Here is a 19,451-nt window from a genome sequence, read left to right as displayed (position 1 = left end):
AAAACAGAGTATAAAAATAAATATATAATATCCAGGTGGTAATAAATTTAATGTATAAATTATAAAATCTATGATCACATTAATTCAAATATACAGATTTTTTGTAAAAGTACTTCAGGCTGCTAAAATTCTAAAAAGTAATTCGAGTGTTTTAAATTTATTGACTAAATTATTTAACAATTTTTTTTCTATTCTTCGACACTGAATGAAGGTCTTGAAAATAAAGATAAATAAAATACTTATTTGCCTGAAGGAGATAACATTCCAGTGAACAGCAAGTTGTGTAAGCAGAAAATTGATACTCTTTCTATAAATCTTATGGAGATGGATAATCACACCACCTTTGGCAAAAAGATTGATTCAGGCCACTCACAAAACAGTTTATTGCTGGTGTTATGTCTTGCCCTCCAACCCCTACCAAAATCACTGAGGTCGACAAAACATGAAGATGATAAGCAAGTGACAAAACAGTACATTATAGATATTTCTCTTTATTAATTTTGTGTCTTAAATTTTCTGTAATTATAAATGTATTTATTTTATAATAATGGGATATTATACTTTTAATATTTGTAGAATGGAAAATTTAGAACTTAGGGAAACATTTCTAAAATTAACAACAAAATCACACAGAATTTTACCATCTAGATATAAACCATCATTAGTGTTTAACTTTTTTTTCTGAGTAATTGGACAATATAATACTTTTGATTCAAACATATGACTTGATTGTATGCAGTATAATATAGATATAAAGATGGTAGCTTTATGGAAATACATTTAAATATTTTTCAGAGACTTAAGTTGGGTTCAGTATGTTAGGATCACTTTTCATCTATCTAGTTTGGTTTCAATAATCTTCAAGCTCAGCCTTTTAATGCAAAAATGTTATTTCTAGTGATGTTCATTTTTCCTGTTTCCTAATCTCTTAATTCATTTTTTTCCCTACCTGGTCCATACGGTGACACTCTCACATGGTTTAAAGCAAAGGTGAAATGTTAACCAATTTCCAAAGGTGTCTATCAAGAAGGCGACAACTGTAATGCTGATAGGTCCAGACTAGTGACACGGATGACAAGATGTGAATGCCCATGGCACTGCACATAAATATGACAAGCAAGTGACAACAGAACAGAGCTTGTGTTGAGCAGCACAGAGGGAGCCAGGCAGCCTCCAGCAACAAAGAAGACAGGAAGATCAAGATGAAATTGTTGAATGCACATAAAAGGAATGGCATCCAAAGGCAGAAAGCGATGCATAGAGCATGAGATTTTCCCGAAAACCTTCAGCACACTATATGAAGGAAATGACGTCTGGTTATTGAGCTGTTCCTCTTTCCAGACCCCTCTTTACCTGCCTTTTTCTTCCCAATGCCTCTATCCCCCCGTATTTGCTCTTGTTTTCCTCCTTGTGGTCTGTGAATGCTCCTTACCAACTTTCAGAAAAGCCCGCACATCCTCCTGCCAAAGGTAAAGTTGAAAGCAGAGCAGAAATGAATAAGAGGAGCAGGTCTTGAGACACAGGGTGCAGAAGAAACCCAACAGAGCTGGGGCATTTGACAGAAAGCACCAAGGGGGCTGTTCTCCCCTCGCCTGCATCTGGGTAAATGGAGGTGTGCCCTCTTCCAGGACACACAAACTAGCAATTTCTTGAGTCCAGTTTGGAAATCCCTCTGATAGTCTTTGCCAAGTTCTGATGGTCTGTACCTCCTGGGATGACCAACCCACCACATATTGTCTATCGTGAACGCTTGCTTCTCCGTTCCAAAAGAAATAATGTTTAAATGGCATGTCTCTGTCTGCTTAAATTTTCCTAACAAGTGCTAGATATAACAGAAAAGATTAGTTCGGGGTGTTTTGCATTATGCTAACCACAATAGATTAGAATGCCATTTGGCGAGGGCCAGAGCAAGGAAGAAAGTTCTGCTGCACCAGGGCTGCTGAAGTTGAGGTGATTTGTGTTTTGTTCTTCACAACAATGAGTTATATAAGCACTCAGAGTGAATAGAAGTTCCTCGCCACTCTTGAGCAAAAATAGACGTGATTGAATGCTGGATTTGCTCCCTGCTCTTGTTCTTAGACTTAGAGCTATTTAAAGGCCACTCATTACTGAAATTTCTGAAAGAAAACAATAACTTCATTATTGCAGGTCTAAAGCACTTGGCCCTTTCCCTCTTTTTCTCATTAAAATGTTATTTTATAATGAAATTTTTAATAATATGTTTTCCTGGGAATACTACCATTGAGTGATATTAGAAGAGACTGTTGATAGGCATTTTCAAAGAACTAGAATTTTTTTAAAAAACAATCTCTTCTCAGTTTACTAAGTTTCCCCAGGGACAAGGCATTGGAAGTCTTTGTGTGAAATGGCTTACATGTTTTCTCATAGAAGCAATTCTGTAATTGTGTCCCTATACAAAACATGCAATGAGGGAAGCACTGTTATCTAAAGGGGTAGTGAGGGAGAGCTAAAGGCTCTATTATATTTTACCCAATATTTTGTGAGCTTCCAAGACCAAAGTACTATTTTTAAAATAATACACAAGTGTACATGGAATGAGGACATGGAGTAGGTATGTACCCATGGAATTGACAAAAAGTAGCAGAAAGGGCCATTGCCCCACCACCAAGAAAGGATCTGTTTCAGTGTGTGATGTGTGTGTGTGTGTATGTGCATGAGTGTGCATGTGTGTGTTGATGCATTCCTCTTGCCTAAGCATTGTCTTTTTGTTGGTCCTATCATTTGTAATAATCTCAGTTTCACACTATCAGTTACTCCTGGTTCTATTAATATCCTTGTCAGATTCCTAGTTGTGACACTGCCACGATGGTGCAAAAGCAACAGACACTCTCTAAATCAAGGAAAAACAGAGGTAAGCAGGTTCACTCTCTTGGCCTGGGCTGTCCCTAACCACAAACCTCCCAGGACTCCAAACTGATGTTACAAAATCTTATCATATGGTAAATACTAGACATTTTACTTCACATATTGTGTTTCATTGTGAACATGTTTGTGGCATCATAATTACTATTTTATTTGAATAATTACTTTAATAAAATAAAATAATTGACCTGCATTTTAAAATGTGTGATGTTAGCATAGGTTTACAAATTTGAAACACACTTACATTTCTTTATGATTAGAAATGATTCCCTAGAGCAGCGGTTCTCAGCCTGTGGGTCGCGAACAATGAAAACACATCCTGCCTGTCAGATGTTTACATGACGGTTCATAGCAGTAGCAACCTTACAGTGATGAAGGAGCAACGAAAATAATTTTATGGTTGGGGGTCACCACAACATGAGGACCTGCATGAAAGGGTCGCGGCATTAGGCAGGTGGAGAACCACTTCGAGGAACTCATAGTCAATATTCTAAGAGTGGAAACTATCTTCCAAAACCAGTTGCTTTAAGGCCAGTCTTTCAAGGGCAGATCTGCATTACACGCTACTGGATAGGGCAACGGTAAAAGCAAGAAAAGACACAGAGATGAACTAGTGAAGAGGTGAAACATTTTGTTTTTAATGAAGGCAAAGGTCCTTAGGAAAGTAAAACTTTCATTGACAGGCAAGCTCTTGTGCGCTTTTGCAGCACGTTGTAAAAACAGGAGGTTAAAAAGTGTCTATTGTTTCCTTATCATGACAAAATGCTCATCCTTGCAATCCTACTAACGCTGATCTCAGCGGGCCTCTAACGCCGCCAAGAGAACCGTTCCCTGCAGCCACTGGCACCTAATTTGCCCAGCAGCTAACCCAGAAGAGACCTTTCCGCCCCCCCCCCCCCCCCCCCCCCCGTCACTGCCCCCCGCCGTGATTTGCACCCAGTGACACCACAGCGGCTAATTCACCTTCACGACCTGTCAGCTTCCACTCGGGTCACTTTAACTCTGCCTCCTTTGTGACATAGATCTGCGTTTAAAACGCTGATCATCCAGGAAGCGCTCCTCCCGGGACTCCGCGGTGATTATACAATCTGTCACAGACCCGAAGGAGTTCTAAGTACAGGCGGACGCTGAGATTTCACCAGGGATGAGGCCCTGCAAGCCCTTTCTTCAAATAACTTACTTGCTTCCCCTTAGAAGCAGTTTGGTATCTTTATTCATGTACTAAAGCATACAATGAGGGCAGCACTGTTATCAAAGGGCAGAGTGGGGGAGAGCTCTTAGCCATCAGCCAAGCATAATATTCCAAGCTACCCTCTGATCTAGGCACTGAAAATACAAGCACACGCTTTGGAGCGAATGGTAATTGCAACACTAAGGGATTTGAAGAGCGATCATTAGTGTGTCATAGCCCAGTATACACAAAAGCGAATACATAAATAGGAATAATTCTGCCCCCCGTCTATACAGAGCTCATGTGCGTTAAGCAATGAAGCTACAATTACCCCACGGTCCTGGAGGCCCTGGCACTTCAATTACATATGTTCCTTTCAGCACAGCTCCAATTTCCACTCTAAGCTCACAGTTCACTTTCTCGCAATTTTTTTTTAAGTGTAAGTCCTTTATGCCAGCAGATCGGTACATGTAATTTGGTAAGGAAATAGTAATCTTGGCTTAGTGCCAGTCACCATCTTATGCTGGCCCGAAACCAGTCATGCTGAAAACTGATTCTCACCTTGTCTTACACAGGAACTACCGACATAAAATATATTCATCGACACCTACCTGCACACTCACCCGTGGAGTGACAGACACATCCCTCATGCAGGCGTCAATCCGCACAGACAGATGGGGTGCCGCTAGAATAGGGCCTCCCACAGCCAGACATTTGTTACAGATAGATACATGCATGCATGAACACACACACAGCCACATACTGATACATGCAGAGGTATTCACACATACGAAATCACACCTGTTTTCACTTCATAGGACAAGCACAGCATTTCCCAAAAATCTCTACCATGAATATTAAAAACCAAGAAATAGCCTATAGGTACCATTCCTATGGGCAAATATTCTAGGGTACACGATGCAGCGTCTTCCCAATGCCTGTCAGCCAGCCTTTCGCTAACAGAGCACACATAAATCGGTGTCACGTGATATTCCCCACCTTTCATTGTTCTTTTCCTGAATATCCCTCTATTCCTGAAACACTTGTATATGTGGACATTGCTAAGGCGCAAGTTTTACAGCCATTACATACTGACTGGGATGAATAAGTGGGGCAAAAGCAAAAGAAAAGAAAGGGATATATTCCTGGCTGTTGCTAGAATGTGAAGCCGGGAGAGAATACCTAAAGAAAATAAAGTATTTTATCATAAAACAGCATTAAGTCTGTCCAAAGCCCATATTTAAATCAAGCCATTTTAAACGCTCTTTTTAAAATCCAGTCCTTATAACCAAAAGCTCTGTGTCAAAAAGTAGTTTGTTTCTGAAAAGAGTCTGTGACTAAGATTCATTGCAAAGAACTTAAATTTCAATGCACATGAAACCCAACGACAGTAAAGAGAAACAAAAACGCGTTAAAAGTTGGGTGATATTTCTTTCTTCAAAGGAGAAAAAAGGGAAGGAAGAGAAGTGATAGTGAAAATTCTGAGACTGAGGTAGAATTCCACTGAAATGAACTGAACCGATTTTGTTCCTAGTTTCACAGGAGAAACAATAATAAAGTGGGTCTAAGAAGGAGTTACTAGCAAGGGAGGAACCACCTCCTTCTCCCTCACCCACATGTCTGCCTCCTGTGTCAGGAGTGGCTGAGGCACACGTGACATCACAGTGCGTGGAACCAAGGGTGTTCACAAACCTGGGCCTCGGTAGAGGGTAATAAGTGAGCAGTTGAGAAAGAAAGAAGCCCCATGATTCTCTTTGAAGCCATAAATGCAGAAGAGGGAAGAAGATGGAGAAATTGACAATAAAGACTCAGAAAGGCTCCAAACTGCAAGCTACCAATGGGGGAGGATGGATAATCAGGAATTCAGATGAAAGCGCCTTTCTTATCAATCAGATGCCTGGAACACCAGGAGGCACCTGTGATCCCAAATCCTCCTCACAGAGTCAGTCCTTGTAGGTTAATGCAGCAGACTTGCACTCATGTGGTAATGACATACATCTCAAGAAGAAAGCCTGGCCATGGTATCTAGTGAGGCATTTCTCCATTTTCTGTTGACAAGACCTTGATCATAATCCCTTTGCACAGACCACTGAACCAAATGCTGTCCACCAAGAACACACTGAATGATGAGGTCAGGTTATTCTATGCAGTCATGCTTCGTGTACCTGCTACAATGCTAAATCCTCAAGGCAACGCAGTCTGTGGCCTTTTCCCTAGGCTACAAGTTTATGCATCTGCAAAAACAGCACAATGCCTGCCCATCTCAATATCTCACTTTCTCTTTTGGTTCTAATCGTCAGTGCATATTTACCTAATTCTCGAAGCATCCGTGGACTCATAACATTGTTAGTGGCAGAGAGCATGTCCATGTAATTTGCTATCCAAACTGAAATACTTTTCTTAAAGATTTTGTATTGCTTTTTAGAGGGAGAGAAAGAGATGGGGGAGAGAGAGAGAACTATATGAAAGCGAAACATTATCTGGCTGCATCCTGTACACTCCCTATTAAGGATCAAGCCTGCAACCCAGGCAATTGCCATGACCAGGAATTGAACTGGTAACCTTTGGGTGCATGGAATGACACCCAGCCAAGTGAACCACACTGGCCAGGGCCAAACTGAAATACTTTTAAGGTGAAAATGGAACCAAAAAGATCCTAGGGCAATGGGTATAAATGAGGATTGTCTTAGGCAAATGGAGACATATGGTCACCCTAGATCCTAACCTAGCCCAATACTTACAAACAATGCATTTGAAATTTCAGAGGAAAGGTGCAAGTTAAAACTCCTGCTCTGGGTAATTCAGGCATTCACCTCACTGTTTCTAGGCTCCATATTCCTGTCCTCTCTGGATATGGTCTTACATTTAGACCGTATATTTCATCCAAGTAAATCTGTGAATTTGTTACTGAGTTTTAGTCAGACTATCCACATAGCCAATTCAAAGTTCAAAAGGAGGAGAATAAAAAATTTTAGTAACAAACATGTTTTCAGAAGACATCCTAAGGTCAAAGAACAGCTCTTTCTTTCTCTCTGCTCAGGTTTTCTAAAAAGGAGAAGCCACAATGTTCTGCTTTTAGATCTATTCTGATGTCAGTTCTAAAAATAAAAAATAAAAGGCATCACATTGAGAACATGTAAAGGATGAAAGAAAAAGTCAGGAGACTTACACCGAAGAAATGAAACCCAAGGTTATAATCGTGACAGGCTCCGTGTGAGCCCCAGCAGTGTTGGCAACAAACCCAAGGGACACGCTAAAGAAACATGAATAATATAGGGACTGTGAGCTCATGATTCTAAGTACTGGCTCTGGTTCATTGGTCAGGTACTTGAGTTCAAGGTCATGAACTTCAGATCATTTGTTTTCAAAGTTTGGTCCTAAGTATAGGACAATTCCCTGCATTGTATAATTTGACATGTTCCTAAAACATTTCCTGCTAAAAAATTCTCCCCACTGGTCTGTCATAGGACCTGGCAACCCCTGGTACTATGCTGCCTGCCACCTTATGGTCTGGGTCACATGTCTCTTTTAAGAATCTGACCAAAGCTGTGGATCTTCTCCTCCTTACCCCTTCCACCCAAAAAAATGCACAGGGGACACCACTAAATACTGTTAATAATTTCAGGAGTCTCAGGAACTTTGCCAACCCCTCGTCATGCCCATTCAGAGGCAGGTTAAAACTTGGCTCTTTCTGAACTTGAGAAGAAATGTGCTATTAAAAATGGGCAATGATTTTGCTAATTTGAGGGTAATATTTTCACAAATTTATGTTTTTATACATTTTAGGTAATATATGTTAAACTACTAGCAGTATATTTTCACCTGGTAATTAATAGAATCTTCAAGAATTAAGACACTGAAAAATGTAAACTATAATCCTATCTAATAAAAGAGTAATATGCAAATTAACCATCACTTCACGAGAAAGATGGCAGCACCCACAGCCAATAAGGAGGGAATATGCAAATTGGCACAACAAGGATGGCCGCACCAGCCAGAGCCATGGAATCAGCCAAGCCAGCTGGAGAGCGAACGGGAGGCTTGGCTTGGCTTCCTGGGTTGACCCAATGACCCAAGAAGCTAAGCCGGGCTCTGTGGCCACTGCCCAGACAAAGCCATTGTGGCAGGCCAAGGCAGAGGTGCTTAGGAGAGATCAGGCCAGGAGAGGAGGGCAGTTGGAGGTGATCAGGCTGGTGGTGGGGAAAGTAGGGGGGTGAGCAGGCTGGCGGGGGGACCAGTTGGTGGCAAGCAGGCCAGCAGTGGGGGGCAGTTGGGCATGATCGGGCCAGCAGGAGGGGCAGTTTAAGGCAAGCATGCTGGCAGGGGGTGCAGTTGGGGGTGAACAGGCTGATGGGGGGCGGCAGTTGGGGCTGAGCAGGCTGGTGGGGGGGGCAGTAGAGGGTGAGGATGGCAGGGGGCAGTTGGGGGCAATCAGGCAGGTGAGGGGGCAGTTGGGGGCTAGCAGGCTGGCATGCAGAGTGGTTAGGGGTGATCAGGCAGGCAGGGAGGTGAGCGGTTAGGAGCCAGCAGTCTCAGATTGTGAGAGGGATGTCCAACTGCCCGTTTAGGCCCTATTTCTGTGTTCCTAAATCGGCAGTCGGACATCCCCCAAGGGGTCCCAGATTGGAGAGGGTGCAGGCCAGGCTGAGGGACACCTCCCCCCCCGCATGAATTTCATGCACCAGGCCACTAGTAAAACTAATAATGTCTATATTTTTAGGTAATTCAGATTAAACTTTTCATCATTCAACCAGTAATTATTATTAAGCATCAATTATGTTTTAGACATTGTGCTATGCCCTGGGAATTAAATGAAAAAATAAGTTAGAAACTGTAACTCTAACGTATTACCTAACACAATATAATGGTGAGGACTCTAGGGTAAGAATTAATAAAAAATTATAAACATTTATTAAGAATTTGCTATATGCCCGGCTCTGTGATTCGTCTATCTTCTCAGCCAAATGCATTAAATGCTTTTATTTAAAAATTGTTTTACAATTTTTTACAGCGAAAATGCTCTAACACAAAGAACCAAGGTCCCTTCTGCATGATTTAGATTAGCTTTTTTAAAAGCACTCCCTGAAGGCTTGTAGAGGTTGAATAGAAGAGAGAGACTTGGAGGGGAAGGGATCACAAATTACAGGCAATCATCTGAGCTCTGAAACCTTGAACTAACTCAATCTTGACAAAGTTGGACAGGAAGTATATTTGAGAGATTGAATTTAGTGACTAATTAGGCAAAAGGGGTTAAAAAATAAATAAATAAATAAAAATCAAGAGTGACTCCTAAGTTTCTGGTGTGAATGAATTGGAGACTAAAGACATCTAAGATGGAAAATGAAAGAAAAGCAGCTTGGAAGAAAAGAAGGAAATGTGACCAGTATCCAACTAAAATTCTGTTTTGGTTTTTTATCGTTATTGTTGAAAGTGTTACATAGGTCCTCCTTTTTTCCCTATTAACTTCTTCCAGCCCGCTCCCATCCTGCCCCCTGCCCTAGGCCTGAGTTCACAGTACCTATAGGATGCCTAGTAGACCACTGAATACATGGGTCTAGAATTCAGGAAAGGGTTTTGAATTAGTACAGAACTTCTCAAAGTGAGTCCATAGACAGAGGGTGTTCTCTGAGACACTTTCAGGAAATTCACAAGGTCGAAACTATTTAAATAATAGCAATAAGATACAAACATATTTGCCTTTTTCAATGTATTGGTATTTTCACTGATGATGCAAAAGCAATGGTGGGCAAAACTACTGGCACCATAGTACACAGTTAAGTGGTGGCACCAAAACTGTGGTAGTAGTCATACTTTTCTCTACCACCACACACCTGAATTTTTTTTTTTGCAATATGCTCCATTGATTTTTTACAGAGAGGAAGGGAGAGAGACAGAGAGCTAGAAACATCGATGAGAGAGAAACATTGATCAGCTGCCTCCTGCACACCCCCCACTGGGGATGTGCCCGCAACCCACGTACATGCCCCTGACCGGAATCGAACCCAGGACCTTTCAGTCCGCAGGCCGACGCTCTAACCACTGAGCGTTTCAGCCACACACCTGAATTTATTTAAAATATTAGTTTTTCTTAATAATGTGAAAGCAGTAAAAATTATTTTATTAAATTTCAACCCCTGCATATAAATCTTTAGAATATTTAGAGTTACAAGTAAGAAGTACAATATAGCATTTCTGCTGTAGATTGAAGTACAACAGCTGTTGTTTAAAGGAGAAATGTGTGATTGAGTTGTGAGCTGACATAGCTCCCTTTTTATAGAATAACATTTTCTTCTTTCTTGAAGAAAAACCAAAAGATTAAGTATGCTTATTCAGTTGTGGATGTTTGGTAGACATTTTCTCAAAAATAAACTAAGTGCCGAAACCGGTTTGGCTCAGTGGATAGAGCGTCGGCCTGCGGACTGAAGGGTCCCAGGTTCGATTCCGGTCAAGGGCATGTACCTGGGTTGCGGGCATATCCCCAGTGGGAGATGTGCAGGAGGCAGCTGATCGATGTTTCTCTCTCATCGATGTTTCTAACTCTCTATCTCTCTCCCTTCCTCTCTGTAAAAAATCAATAAAATATATTTAAAAAAAAAATAAACTAAGTAAGTCTGTCAATATTAAGAGAAATTATTTGTCACCAAAGATAAAATTTGAGATTACAAAACAAAAATTCAAACTTTATAAAAATTGCATTCACTACTATGAGCCTGGAAGCTTTCCGAAATACTTAAACAATTTTCTGATGAGATCAGTGGTTATGTTAACAAATGTGATTTTTTAATATTGTATAACAAAATGTGTGAACATTGGGAAATGTGCATAACTTAAGGAATCAATACTTTCCAAATGACCGATACATGATAGTACAATATCACACAATATCATGACCAATGGATTTTGATGTAATAGAGCATGATAAGTTATTTGCAATTTCACTTTGTGAATTTGCATGAAAATAACTTATCATGCTCTATTACATCAAAATCCATTGGTCATGATATTGTGTAATATTGTATACCACTATATATATATATATATGTATATATATATATATATATAGAGAGAGAGAGAGAGAGAGAGAGAGAGAGAGAGAGATTTTATCACTATATATATATATATATATATATATATATATATATATAGATTTCAGAGAGGAAGGGAGGGGGAAAGAGAGATAAAAACATCAATGATGAGAGAGAATCATTGATCGGCTGCCTCCTGCACATCCCGCACTGGGAATTGAGCCCAAAACCTGGGTATGTGCCCTGACCAGGAATCGAACTGTGATCTCCTGGCTCATTGGTCGAGGCTCAACCACTGAGCCATGCCAGCCATGCTCAACTACTCTTTTTAAATGACTTCTGGTTAAGATTTCATATAGTATTGAAGAAGTTTGAAAAGAAATCTAAGATGTTATTTTAAATATGTTCTAGAACCTTCTCACTTTCTATATTTAATGCAATAAATATCAGCAGATATGAAAAAATGCTCTTGAAGTTCTCAATAATTTTTAAGAGTATAAAGAGTTACTGAAAAACATTGAATCTCAGAGGGAAGGTGGGGTGAGGAGGGGTGGGAAGAGGTCAACCAAAGAACTTATATGCAATATATGCATAAACCAGGGACACAGACAATAGGGTTGTGAAGTCCTGGAGCATGGGGGGGGGGGATGGGAAGCGGGTTGGAGGGGACAATGGGAGCTAAAAAGGGGACATCTGTAACACAAAAGTTTGAGAATCACTGTACATTGAAGACTACACAATATAAAGATAACCGAAGCCATAGAAAAGAGAGGACATTATTTTAAATAACGTTCAACAAGATTAATTAAAATTATTACTAAACTCTGAGTGGTGATAGGAGGATTTAAGGAACATGAATTGCAAAAAGATTTCCTTGAAAGCTAAGGGTGGATATGAAAAGTTATAAGCCCTTAGAATCAACTGAAGGGATAACTGTGGGGGGTTAATTTCATTATTTTTCTCTAAGGTCATCTTAGTATTTAATAGGTATCTCTACATGGTAAAAGCAGGAACAAGCAAAGACTTCACTTATACAGCCTGATCCAAAGGGCCACATTGCAGGCCAGACCAACACTTGTGAGAATTTTCTTTTAATAAAATGTGCAATAACCAATCAGAAAGACTGTAATATTGATTTGGTTGCTTTGAAAACCCAAACCAAGTAACTGACATGGAACACTAGAAAATGTGATTGATGAAGAATTTGAAAGTGACCTCTATAAGGAAAGACTATAAAAACCTGGATTGTTTTTAATGACAGTCTTTCACCATTAAGAACATTGCTTATTTCATTTTATTTGAAACTCTAATGAAATAAAGCATGCTAAAATGCCTACAGGGGCTCAGGCTAGCAACTGAAAAACTGTATTGACACTGAAGTATTATAAACTTTTACAGCCCTCGAAGATTAAAAGAAGAATAACAAACTGGCCTCTTAAATGTGAACATTTAAAGAGCCTATGATAATGTTCGTATGGTATTGGTGTCCAGTGAGTGTTAATCTAATTTTATACTGTTGCTCACCTAGAATGAAATTTTTATAATCAAACCTAATAATTAGAGGTTATAGGAAGTAACACACAGTAAAGCTTTTCATTCCATGAACCTTCCTGGTTTTTTAAAAAAATGTATTGATCTCTGTGGCCAAAAGCAGTACTTAGATTCATTGATCACTAGAAAAAAACAGTATTTCTACTAAATCCAAGTATCTTTAGGTTTTTTGTGCAATTTTGTTTTAGAGAGAGTATGTGTGTACCTGTGTGTGCTTATTTGTAAACAACAGTGTATCTTGTGAGTTTGTTCATCACATGTTAAAATAAACACAAAACCTCTCTTTTTTCCCATTTGCATATATAGGACCTTAGGAATCCATGAAGCATCACTGCTTCCTCCCTTGCATACCCATATCCACGTTATCCATCACAGAGAGACAAGACTGCCAGGCAATAAACCTCCGTGGAAGCAGGTCAGATCACACCATAACAGCTCAATGACACCCTCTAGTGGGTACTCTCTATGCTATAACTTTGAGGAGCTAGGAAAACGTATTTCTTTTTAGTTTTTATTTTACCTTCAATTGTAATATATAGGATTTTAAAATTTTTCACATTTCATGAGAATAAAAAGTTCTTTAAGGGCAAATATATCCTCAGTTGAAGGCTGAATAAAAAACAAATGGAGTGTCTAGGATGGGCTTGGAATTATATATAATATATAAAAAAGCAAACTGGCTTCAGAACGGCTGGAGGAATCTCTCCTCAGCCGTAATGACCCAATCAGAGCCTCCAGAGGTAGCTTTGGCAGCACAGTCAGACTTCAGTAACCAGAAATAGCCTTCCTGTAGAGACAGGGTCAAAGTCAAAGCCAGGAAAAGTCTATTGTAGCACAACTAAGTCAAAAAGGCTCTGTGAGAAAGAGAAAGAAGAGAGGAAAGAAAGGTATTTTTGTATATCAATCTATCTTTGCCAAGGCAAAAATCACAGGTGAACTTTGTTTTTGTTAGGGAATGAAAGAATTCACAGACAAGATGAGAAGAGAAGAGGGTCTGTGAATCATTCTGTCTTGGGTAGAGGGTAGAAGGGCATTTGTGAACATAAACTTACACAATTTAGGACATGACAGAGAATAAGTTCGTTATTGTGGGAGTCAACTGGTGAAGACCTAGGACTTAATTCTCTGTTGCTGCGTCCATTGCCAAAGTCAATACTAAGACTAAGTAAAATGCTCTGAAGCAATGCAGTCCATGCTGCCAAGGGAGAACATCACCGGGGCTCAATGTAGAGGTTCCCAAGGACCAGCTGCAGACAAATCTCAGTCATGAGTAAAACATTACCAGCAATGCCTTCGTGAGTAAAAACTAAATATTGATGTCAAACCCACTGCATGTTTGTTCAGTTTATATGTCTGTGGATTGTTTCTATTTCTCCTTAGTGAATGTAGGTTCAAGCACTCAAAAAAGATCCTTTTATCAAATGTTCAAGTTGATAGGTATAGATGTCTCAATCACATAGACTTGATCTGACTCTTCAGAGTCAAGCTTCTGTTCTCCAAGTAAGAAAGCATTTCTGCATCCCTTTTACTGAGTTTTATTTAAGTCTGGATGTGTTTCATAACTCATTTTATATTCTAGATAGGTGGACAGGAGGTCATTTCAATGCAGTACAGCGTAAGAGGGACAACTGGTTAATACTTAAGTCAGATGTGGATTGGAAGGTTGGATCCTGATCCTGCAAATGACAAGCTGTGTGGCCTCCACCAAGTCATTAAACAGCCCTGATGCTGTTTTTCTTGACTGAAAAAATAGGGGAAATTGTCCATGATCTTTATATCCCATGAGGTTTACTGAAGGATTAACAAGATCACATATGCAAATGCATTTAGTATATAATACCCACTTAGTGTTTAGTTTTCTAAATAATTTTTATGACTTTCTCTTTTTTAATAGTTATCTTGAGTTTTATTTGTACTTTTATCCCCATTTCGTTTTTTAACTGAATTTCCTTGGGTTACATTGGTTAATAAAATTATATAGGTTTCAGGTGTACAATTCCATAATATATCATCTATATATTGTATTGTGTGTTCATCTAGTCATTAACCCCAGTATATCCTCCTCTGATTTTTTTTTAACTGGCCACTAGGTGTGTTGGTTCTGGGTGGGGCCTTTTGGGAGATTCTCTGGTACAGGCCAATGTCAGACACTGCCTGTGACTGGCCTTGGGCAACCTGTTTGGAGCTACAAAGCCATCCACATTTGTGGCTGCCTCTGCCAGGAAGGGCCAAGCTGCACACCAGGCCTACTTTTACCATAACTGGGCCCAGGGCAGGTCAGCGAAAGTTCCAAATCACCCTGTATTCTGCCTCTGCCTGCCTCCATCAGTCACTGAAAGAGCCTCAGGTGGTACTCGAGTTACATTAGGTAGGTTCTCAGTGAGTCACCAGGTAGGGAAAAGTGGTGTTCACCAGATCAATACAGGTTCAAACTCAATGCCAGTGCAGGGTCTGAGGTCACTCAGCAATGCCCCACGTATACCAAGTCTAGCTGCCATGGGCTGTGTGCTCACACGCCTTTGTGGATGGGCGAGATCTCAGGGAGTTGTCAGGGGGAAGCCAGCAGAGTTTATCAGGCCCAAACAGACCAAGACTTGGCTCAGTGGAAAGTGGAGGGAGTGGCCCCTGCTTCAGAGCCACACAACTCAGTCTGTCCCAGATTCTTCCCAGACTTCATCAGGGCAGAGCTACTAGGAGTCGGGAGGGTTGGACCATCAGGAGCCCAGAGAGGGAGGTTAGTGGGTCTCCCATGAGGGGAGGCACCAGTCAAGTTCAGGGAAAAGTGGAGGGAATCGCCCCTGCCTTAGAGACAAAATTCAGTCACTGACCCTTCCTGAGTCTGCCCAGACTTCTACACCCCAGCCCAGGCAGCTGACTCATCAGCAGGGTGCAAGCTCAGCAGGATGTACTGAGAGGGAGTCCAGCGGTTCAGGGCTATTGCATTCCTCCAGGCGATGCCATATAGAGGGGAGTGCTCCACCCAAGAAAGGTGGCATCTGCAGTGTCGGAGAGTGACAGCACTGGGATCCTGGTGGCTGTCTCTTCACCTCTCTCCCCAGAGTTACAAACTCCAATCTCTCTTCACGGGACCATAGGCTAGTCCACTCCACCCTCCCTCCACCAGGCTGAGGGGCATGAGAAGAAGATTTTGTGCTTTGGCCCTTTAATAGGGTGCCTGTGTCTTTAGCAGAATCCCCATTCTCCCTAACAGGCAGAGTCCTTGCTGATTTTCACAGCCAGATGTTATGTGGGCACCTCTTCCCAGCCTTGGCGTTTTGGGTTCTGGAGCCCAGTATGGAGTTGGGACTCCATGTTTCTCAGGGGAAGCTTAGCAGCTGAGATATCCCTTCAGAATCCCAGCCACCACCCGTAAGAGCAGGGCCAGTCCTTTCTTAGTCTCCACCCTTTCTCCCAGTCTCCATGTGGCTTCTTCTGTAAATCCTTGGTTATAAGAATTCTCTTTAGCTACTCTTCAGTTGGTTATTCAGGTTGCTTGCTCTATATTTTAGTTGTAATTCTAGTTTGGTCCTGGGATGAAGTGAATGTACCTTCCACCTATTCCACTGCCATCTGGATCCCTCTCTGTACTTGTTTTTTTTTTTTTGTTGTTCAACAAAAAGCTATTAAAGTGAAGAATATTTTTCCCAGTTATAAATGGCAAAATATGAGCAAAGTGGATTCAATGCAGGCACTTACGCTTTTCAAAATGAATGTGTCTCTTTGCTGGTGTGTGCCCACCATCTCTTTTGCAACACATTACTGTTTTCTCAGAAATAGGACCACACATTGGTTCGTAACATATGCTACGTTCTATTGTATAGACGTTATTTGATGCCCAAGAATCCACAGAAATTGTTTGAATCCTTTTATCTTGAACCAGAAAAATCTTTCTTTGCCTTCCCTAAATAAAAATATAGTGTATAGTGTGGTCATTATAGTCAATAGCACTCTATTGCATATTTGAAATTTGATAAAAGACAAAAATCTTAAAAGTTCTCATCACAGAAAAAGATTGTAATTAAAAGCTGTATTCCAGATGGACTCAGAACTATGAAGTTTTACATGCCTTTATACTTGGAAATGTTTTGTCTTAAAAAAAATTAAGGAGTTTATTTATATCACCGTGTTGTTCTCTCTTAGGAGTCTATCAATATCCATATGGTAATATTGGAAACTGGAAAGAGAAAATAGCATTAGAGGTGAAAGATGCACTTTTTGCTGTTGATATTTTACCAATGTATTTGTTTCCAAGGGTTTCAGAAAAAAGTACCACAAACTGGATAGCATAAAATAACAGAAATTTATTGTCTCACAGTTCTGGGCTGGAAGTCTGAAATCAGGATCAATGGAACAGAATAGAAAGACAAGATATAAACCCACACCTTTATGGTCAATTAATATTTGACAAAGAAGGCAAGAACATGCCATGGGGTAGTTTATTCAAGAAATGATGTTTGGAAGAGTGGACAGATATGTGCAAAATTAAATGAAACTAGACCACCTTCATACACCATAAAAAATAATAAACTCAAATGGATTAAAGACTTCAATGTAAGACTCAAGACCATAAAAAATCCTAGAAAAAAAATAGGCAGTAAAATCTCGAACATTTCACGTAGCCTTATTTTCTTTCTATATATCTCCTCAGGGAAGGGCAACAAGCAAAATAAACAAATGGGACTACATCAAACTAAAAAAGTTTTGTGCAGCAAAGGAAAACCATCAACAAACTGAAAAGACAACCCACTAAGTGAAGAGAACATATTTGCCAATGATACATCTGATAAAGGTTTAATATCCAAATTTTATAAAGAATTTATACAACTCAACATAAAAAGACAATTAATCCAATTAAAAGTGGGCAAAGGACCTGAATAGACACTTCTGCAAAGAGGACATACAGATGGCCAATAGATGAAAAGATGCTCAATGTCACTAATCATCAGAGAGATGCAATTTTAAACCACAATGAGATATCACCTCACACCTGTTAGATGGCTATCATCACTAAGTCAACAGTCAACAAGTATTGGCAAGGATGTAGAAAAAAGGGAACCCTAGTGAACTTTTGTTGGGAATGTAGATTGGTGCAGCCACTATGGAAAGAAGTATGGAGTTACTTCAAAAAAGTTAAAAATGGAACTGCCTTATGTCCCAGCAATTCCACTTCTGGGAACATATCCCAAGAAACCCAAAACACTAATTCAAATGAATACATGTACCTGTATGTTTATTGCAGCACTATTTACAACAGTCAAGACTTGGAAGCAGCCCAAGTGCCCATCAGTAGATGAGTAAATATAAAAGATGTGGTACATTTTTATACAATGGAATACTATTTGGCCATACAAAAGGAAATCTTACCTTTTGCAACAGCATGGATGGACCTGGAGAGTATCATGCTAAGTAAAATAAGCCAGTTAGAGAAATACCAGTATTATATAGTTTCACTTATATGTGGAATCTAATGAACAAAATAAACTAACAAAATAGAAACAGACTCATAGATACAAAGAACAGACAGTTCTCAGAGGGGAGGGGGTTGGAGAGCTGGGTAAAAAATATGAAGGGATTAAGCAAAAAACAAAACAAAACAAAAACAAGGCAAACTCATAAACACAGACAATAGTATGGTGATTACCAGAGGGAAAGGGGGTGGGGGAGTTATGAGAGATTACAGGGGGTGTGGTAAATGGTGATGGAAGGAGATTTGACTTGGAGTAGTGAACATACAATACAATATACAGATGATGTATTTATAGAATTGTATACCTAAAACCTATATAATTTTATTAACCAACTAGAGGCCTGGTGCACAAAAATTTGTGCACTCGGGGGGAAGGGGGGGTCTCTCAGCCTGGCCTGTGCCCTCTCGCAGTCTGGGACCCCTCGGGAGATAACGCCCTGCTGGCTTAGGCCTGCTCCCGGGTGGCAGAGGGCAGGCCCAATCCCTAGGTGCAGTCCCTGGTCAGGCTTGGAGTAGGGCCGATAGGGGAGTTGGGGCACCGCCCCCTGTCACACACAGAGCAGGGCAGATCAGGGGGTTGGGGAGCCGCCACTGTCACACTCAGGGCAGGGCCGATGGGGAGGCTATGGCTCTACCTCATCACACACAGAGCAGGGCCCGTGGGGTGGGGGGATTGGGGCGTCACACCCTGTCACACACAGAGCCGCAGGGCTGATCAGGAGGTTGGGGCGCCTTCCCCTGTCACGAACAGAGCAGGGCGGATAGGGAGGTTGTGGCCCCGCCCCCTGTCACACACAAGCCACAGGGCAATCAGGGGGTTTGGGCGATGCCCCCTGTCATGCAGATCCCGGTGCCGGGAGGCCTCTCGGCTCCGCTGATGCCGGTGCTGGGAGGCATATTACCCTTTTACTATATAGGATAGAGGCCTGGTGCACGGGTGGGGGCCAGCTGGTTTGCCCTGAAGGGTGTTCTGGATCAGGGTGGGGGTCCCCACTGGGGTTCCTGGCCAGCCTGGGTGAGGGGATGATGGCTGTTTGCAGCTGGTCACACCCTTGTCAGGGTGGGGGTCCCCACTGGGGTGCTTGGCCAGTCTGTGTGAGGGGCTGAGGGCTGTTTTCAGGCTGGTGGGTGACTGAAGCTCCCAACTGCTCCTTTTTTTCTTTTTTCTTTTCTTTTTATTCTGGGCCAGCTTTAGCTCTGGCTCCAGCTCTGAGGCCTCCGCTACTGAAAGCAGGTATCTGGTTTGTTTGGGTTCTATAATTGAAACAATGTATAACTCCAGCTCTGAGATCCCGGCTCGCTGAAAGCAAGTTTCTGGGGTTTTGTTTAGCTTGTATATTTGTTACAATGTTTC

General features: G+C 41.0%; 1 protein-coding gene across 8 annotated transcripts in view; it reads right to left on the bottom strand.

Moving 5' to 3' along the window:
• FRK (fyn related Src family tyrosine kinase) overlaps positions 1-19,451 on the bottom strand; it is a 315,749-nt gene that overhangs the window by 173,735 nt on the left and 122,563 nt on the right. Inside the window, exon 1 of one of the 8 annotated variants that reach the window (XR_004968932.1) lies at positions 1,354-1,377. The exons of the other annotated variants lie outside the window; for them this stretch is intronic. The gene's annotated coding sequence lies outside the window, so the exon portion shown is untranslated. Of the gene's footprint in view, positions 1-1,353; positions 1,378-19,451 lie in introns of those variants that run through there. 8 annotated transcript variants of the gene reach the window in all.

This window comes from Myotis myotis, unplaced genomic scaffold (genome assembly GCF_014108235.1).
Source record: "Myotis myotis isolate mMyoMyo1 unplaced genomic scaffold, mMyoMyo1.p scaffold_m19_p_7, whole genome shotgun sequence".
In the NCBI taxonomy this organism is placed as follows: domain Eukaryota; kingdom Metazoa; phylum Chordata; class Mammalia; order Chiroptera; family Vespertilionidae; genus Myotis; species Myotis myotis.
The sequence above is the reverse complement of the archived record's forward strand: the minus strand, read 5'-3'. Positions and strand labels throughout refer to the sequence as shown.